Raw genomic sequence first — 6,583 nt, 5'->3', positions numbered from 1 at the left:
GTACCCACTAAACCAAATGGAGATGTCCCCAGATCCCATTACTCCTCCCAAGATACCCTGCACTTTGCCTTTCATCACACAGCATTCTGTCTGTCAGGTTCTGTCTACGACCATAGACTGTAAATTCAAAAAGAAAATGAAATATATCTGTTCCATTCACCACTATTTCTGCACCACCCAGCACAGATATTGACATAACATGCACTCAATAAATATTTGTGGAAGGAAGGAAAGAAGGAAGGAAGGAAGGAAGGAAGGAAGGAAATAAGGGAGAAAGGGAGGGAGAGAGGAAGGTAAAGGAAAAAGAAAAGGAAAAGGAATTGACTTTAGAGTAACCAACCTCCCAGTTTGCCTGGGACAGAGGAATTTCAGGATGAGGAACTTTCAGTGCTCAAACCCAGAAACACTCAAGAAACCCAAGACAAGTTGGCCACACTAGCTTTGAAGGAAACCCTTAGAATAGTCATCTCGGCTATGGAAATGCCTGCAGATGTAGTGTATAAGCCTCTCCTATATGTTTAACAAAATAGACATCATTTTTATTTGTCTGGTCGAGTAAGGTACTTCTAATTATATTGTCGGCCTCAAGGAAATCTTCAAGTTCTTCCATGTCCACATACTCACAAATAAGGTATCCTGATACCTTGGTCTCAATGTCTGGACAAGGAATGAGCAGCTGACCCAGAGGGTGCCATTTAGAGGCTGATTAACAGACTGGGAGGTAATCTCCGTGAGAACTCAGCTCACTGTGGGGGCTAGGAAAGCACTCTAAAATAGATGGTGATTAACTATACCACCATTTGGGGGGGAGGTTTGACCTTAGTGTTTACAAAGAGGGTGGCAGGGAGAAGTGTCAGGAGTAGTAGATGCAGAAATAGCAAGTAATGTCAACCTAATGGTGACGTGAAGAATACGGAGCAATAGGTTTCTGGGGTTTCTGAGCCTCAGGGTGACACAGCTACTAAGAACTGTATCCTAAAGTACATTGTGGTCTCCTTGAGGCCTGAATGTTTGGTGGTTAAAACTGTTTCTTGTATCCTTGTTTCCCAGGGTATCATTACAATAAACCCCATTAAGTAAGGTAATCTGAGAATGTCTCTGTTTCTTAGACATTAAAAGAACCTAAAAGATAATTATTTCCTCAGTCAACTAATGGGATAAAAAGTAAGAATCAAGACCAAAAAGTCAGAAGAAGAAAAAAGAAGCTGAGATATGCATCAAGTCCTTAGGCTATCATAGTATCCCAAACCTCTAGTAAAGAAAGATTGGTGGCCAAGCAACCCACAGTCTTTTGAGTTATTTAGAGCTGTCTCTATGAGTTATATGTGCTTGTTTGGCTATTTTTAATAATCACTTGAAGACTAAATTTTCTTTTTGAAGAGTTCTTTAAAATTCTGTTTAAAGAAAAGATGAGGTACTACCTCACACCGGTCAGAATAGCCATGAGATTAAAAAGTCTACAGATAACAAAAGCTGGAGAAAAGGGAACACTCCTACACTGTTGGTGGGAATGTGAATTGGTGCAGCTACTATGGAGAACAGTATGGAGATTCCTTAAAAAACTAAAAATAGAATTGCCATATGATCCAGCAATCCCATTCCTAGGCATATATCTGGAGAAAATTATAATTCAAAAAGATACGTGCACCCTAAAAAGAAAATTCACTCTGACAATTTTTCTTTGATAATTGAAATATTTGCTCAATTTTTAACATATTTACTGGAATAATTAGGTTTAATGATCATCTTAGTCTTTGCTTTATTTGTACCACCCTGACTGTTGTTCTTTTAAAATATATTTTTTATCTTCAAAAAAAAAAAAGATACATGCACCCCACTGTTCATAGCAGCACTATTTACAATAGCCAAGACATGGAAGCAACCTAAATGTCCATCGAGAGATGAATGGATAAAGATGTGGTATATATACACAGTGAAATACTACTCAGCCATAAAAAAGAATGAAATAATGCTATTTGCAGCAACATGGATGGACACAGAGAATATCATACTAATTGAAGGAAGTCAGAAAGAAAATGACAAATACCACATGATCTCAGTTATATGTGGAATCTAAAATATGACACAAATGGAACTTAGTTACAAACAGAACAGACTCACAAACACAGAAAATAAACTTACAGTTACCAAAGGGGAAGGGGGAGAGATAAATTAGGAGTTTGGGATTAGCAGATGCAAACTACTATATATAAAATAGATAAACAACAAGGTCCTACTGTATAACACAGGGAACTATATCTAATATCCTGTAATAAACCATAATGGATCAGCACAGGAGTTCTGACCTGCCCCATTTCTGATCTGGGCTGGTTCACCCCTCCTTAGGCAACCTGGTGGTCCCCCGCTCCTGGGAGGTCACCATGATGCTGAACTTAGTGCGGACACCCGAAAGGCATAGTGCACTACAGCTCAGAACTACTGGGCTCAAGCAATCCTCCCGCCTCAGCCTCCTGAGTAGCTGGGACTACAGGCATACCACCGTGCCAGACTGTAATAAACCATAATGGAAAAGGAAAAAAATTTGTTTGTAGTGGAAACCTGAATTTGACCCGGTAAACTGCAACAACCTTCTGATAGATAATGTGGAATTTAAGCAGGACTGAAGTACTTTGATTCGAAATATGTCCATCCATATTTGGGAAGAGAGGGAGATGGAGTTATAGAATTATATGAATGCCAATACAATTACCAACTAAATATTTTGTATTACTGCAAAATAAATATAAGATACCCAAATATAAGATACACAAAGAATATAATCTACCTATTCATTTTTCTTAGTTCTAAAACTTCTGAGAACTGTGTGACACGTTTATTGTCACTTCAAAGTGCTCTCAGAAATAACAAGAAGTTTTCTCAGCCAACTCAAAATCCTGAAAGAAAGACAATTGGGAAACAGTTCCTAAGAGCACTAAGAGTTTAATATAACTCTTACAGTTTGATAAATTCTACTATTAACTTGTAATTGCTCATTTTATTTAGATTCTGAAGAATAGGTTTTTTATTAATTTCTCTATAAATATTTTATATAGTTCTTAGATTCTTTAAGCACATAAACTAAATAAGGGGGAACAGTAATCCAAGCAAAAAGAGATGTAGGTTACCATGGAAAATTGGCCAGAATTTAATGATTTTGTTATAAAATACTTGGGGATTAATTACATGTATATTCCTTGTTTCCTTAAATCTCACTATATAGATTTAATCATTTATTTCCATGATATTCACCATTATAATATCACCATAAATCAAAGAAATTAATGTCCCAAATCAAAACATCAGAATCAAATTTTGGAGAGCATATAAGGAAATATTACTCAGCAATAAAAAAGAAAGAATGCCATTTGCAGCAACATGGATGGACCTAGAGATTGTCATACTGAGTGAAGTAAGTCAGATACAGAAAGACAAAGATCATATGATATCATGTATGTAGAATCTAAAAAAAGAGGGGGTACAAATGAACTTATTTACAAAACAGAAGTAGAGGCACGGATGTAGAAAACAAACTTATGGTTACCAGGGGATAAGGGGGGGTGGGGCGGGATAAATTGGGAGACTGGGACTGACGTATACACACTACTATATATAAAATAGATAACTAATAAGAACATGCTGGATAGCACAGGGAACTCCACTCAATACTCTGTAGTGGCCAATATGGGAAAAGAATCTATAAAGAAAAATAGTGGATATATGTGTATGTATAACTGATTCACTTTGCTGTACATCTGAAAATAACACAACATTGTAAGACAACTATACTCCAATAAAAAAATTTTTTACTAAAAATATTTTTTTAAAAAAAGAGATGTAGGTTACCATGGAAAATTGGTCAGAATTTAATAATTTTGTTTTAAAATACTTGGGAATGAATCACAACACATATATTCCTTTTTTCCTTAAATTTCACTATATAGATCTAGTCATTTACTTCCATGATATTCATCATTATAATATCACCACAAATCAAAGAAACTAAATACCCCAAATCAAAATATCAGAATCAAATTTTGGAGAGCATATAAGGAAACAGGGATCCTCCTGCACAGCTGGATCCCTATCTCCCGGCCAGGCATTCTACTGAGTAACTCAACAACATCTTATGAAACTGAGTGCATACTCTATAATTCAATAAACACATACAATAGTGTTTACTACATCATCATTTATGATATCAAAGTCTTGAGAACAACCTAAAGTTCCATCTTTAAAAAAAAAAAACTGAAATAAAATAGACTATAATGCACAAAATAGACTATAATACACCAAGAAAAGAAGCAAACTAAGTCTACATATATAGAGTTGAAAAATATAATGTTGAGTGGCTGAGCAAAAAAATTCAAGAAACAGAAATATACAAAATACAACAGCATTTTGATAATTTTTTAAAAACTCAGAATAGGGCTTCCCTGGTGGCACAGTGGTTGAGAGTCCGCCTGCCGATGCAGGGGACACGGGTTCGTGCCCCGGTCCGGGAAGATCCCACATGCCGCAGAGCAGCTGGGCCCGTGAGCCATGGCCGCTGAGTCTGTGCGTCCAGAGCCTGTGCTCTGCGATGGGAGAGGCCACAACAGTGAGAGGCCCGCGTAACGCAAAAAAAAAACACCTCAAAATAATATATTTTTCATGAATAAACATATTGGTAATTAAAAGTACAAAAATTGGAATAAATGCTGAAAGTCAAATTCACACAAATGGGTACAAATGAGAGAAAAGGGAAGTGAGTTTGAGATCAGGGAAACAAAGGTACACAAATATAGGTGATACCATGACCTAAAGCTAAAAAATCAACCCAATTTGCTCCTAGAGTACCAACTTGCTGTCTCTCTTTCCTCGCCTCAAGGTACTTCTCAATCCAGTGGCTTTCATGCAAAAAGGACTCCTCCCTAATGTCACTAACAATTATTTTGCTAAAGGACATTTTCAGTTCTTGGGGTTTTTTAAATAAAAATTGTATACATTTAAGGTATGCAACATGATGATCTGATACACATATGCAGACAGAAATGATGACTACAATCAAGCTAATTAACATATCATCTCCTCACATAATTACCACTTTTTGTGTGTGCTCAGTGCACCTGAAATCTACTCTCTTAGTGTATTCTTAGTGTTCAGTAAGGTATTATTAAGTACACTCATCATGCCTGCACATTAGATCTCTGGACTTACTCATCCTACGCAACAGCAAACTTGTACCCTTTAACCAACCTCTCCCCCATTTCCACACACACACACACACACACACACACACACACACACACACTGCCCCTGGTAACTATATTTCTACGCTCTGCTTCTATACGTTCAACTTTTTTTCCTTTTTTAAGATTCCACATATAAGCAAGATCATACAGTATTTGTCTTTCTCTGCCTGACTTATTTCACTTAGTGTAACGTCCTCCAAGTTCATCCATGTTCAACTCTTGCTTTATTACACTTCTCACCAGCATCAAACGCTTTCTTCTCAAAACACTTACTTTGCCTTCCTCAACACCATAGGCTCCTAGTTTGCCCCCTACCTCTCTGCTCACTTTCTATTTCAGTTGCTTTTGCTGTTTCATCCACTTCCTAATCAGCCTTTAAATGTTCTAGCTCCCCCAGGTCCTTCCCTAGACATTCTTCTTTCTCTGGACCATACAAGATAGGGGCCTCAATTACCTCTCATTTTTTTAATATTGTCCAAATATACTTATATCTCCAGCTAAACCACTCTCTGAACTCATGGCAACGTAACTGCTTTCCTGATATCTGTGTGAATATCTCAAAGGCCCTCAAGCTCAACATATCAAAACTCATGAACTTCCCCTTGAAACCTAGTGCTTTCCAATGATCCCGATGTCAGTGAATGGCACCACCATTCATCCAATTGCTTAAACCTAAAACCAAAAAGTCAAATCTGACTCCTACTCTCCAACATCCTCTGTATCCAATGTATCACTAGATGTGTTGATTTTTTTTAATGTCCTAAATATCTCTTGCGTACATACCACTTCTCTCCATCACCACGGCCACTGCTTAATTCCAAGCTGCCATTATCTCTCACCTGGATCCCTCCAATAACCTCCTAATTGGTCTTTGTATCCACTGGGATCCATTCTTCCCCAGGCCACCAGAGTGGGCTTTCCCAAATGCAAATCTCACTATGTCAATTCCAGCTAAAGACGTTATAATGGTTTCACATTGTTCTTAAGATAAAAATCAACATCTTTACGATAGCTTCCATGAAACTCTGCCTAACGTAGCCTTTTTCTATGTCTATAGCCTCACCACATATCCCTCTTTCCATCGGTTGTCATGTTCCTCCTTAAATTCCTCAAATAATCCATGCTCTTTTCCACCTCAGGGCCTTTGCATACACTGTCTCCTTTGCGTAAAATGCTCTTCCCTCTGTTTGTATTCTTTGAAGCTCAGCTTAAATTTCACCCAGGGAATTCTTTTCTAACTGCTGGATGATTGTTCTGTTATACAACTTCATACAATTTCTCAGTATTTTTCCCTTTATAACGCTTACCACCACTTGCAACACATATTTATATGTGTGGTTATTTTATAGATT

General features: G+C 37.3%; 1 non-coding gene across 1 annotated transcript; it reads right to left on the bottom strand.

Moving 5' to 3' along the window:
- Positions 1 to 2,220: 2,220 nt before the first annotated feature.
- Positions 2,221 to 2,510, bottom strand: LOC149749547 (signal recognition particle RNA). Its single transcript, XR_016392895.1, has one exon.
- Between the last annotated feature and the right edge of the window lie 4,073 nt (positions 2,511 to 6,583).

Source organism: Delphinapterus leucas, chromosome 3, assembly GCF_059928025.1.
Source record: "Delphinapterus leucas isolate spDelLeu-1000000601 "Yukka" chromosome 3, BTC_Dleu_Yukka2, whole genome shotgun sequence".
NCBI classification, from domain to species: Eukaryota; Metazoa; Chordata; class Mammalia; order Artiodactyla; family Monodontidae; genus Delphinapterus; species Delphinapterus leucas.
Note: the sequence above shows the minus strand (reverse complement) of the source record. Positions and strands in the feature narration are given on the sequence as shown.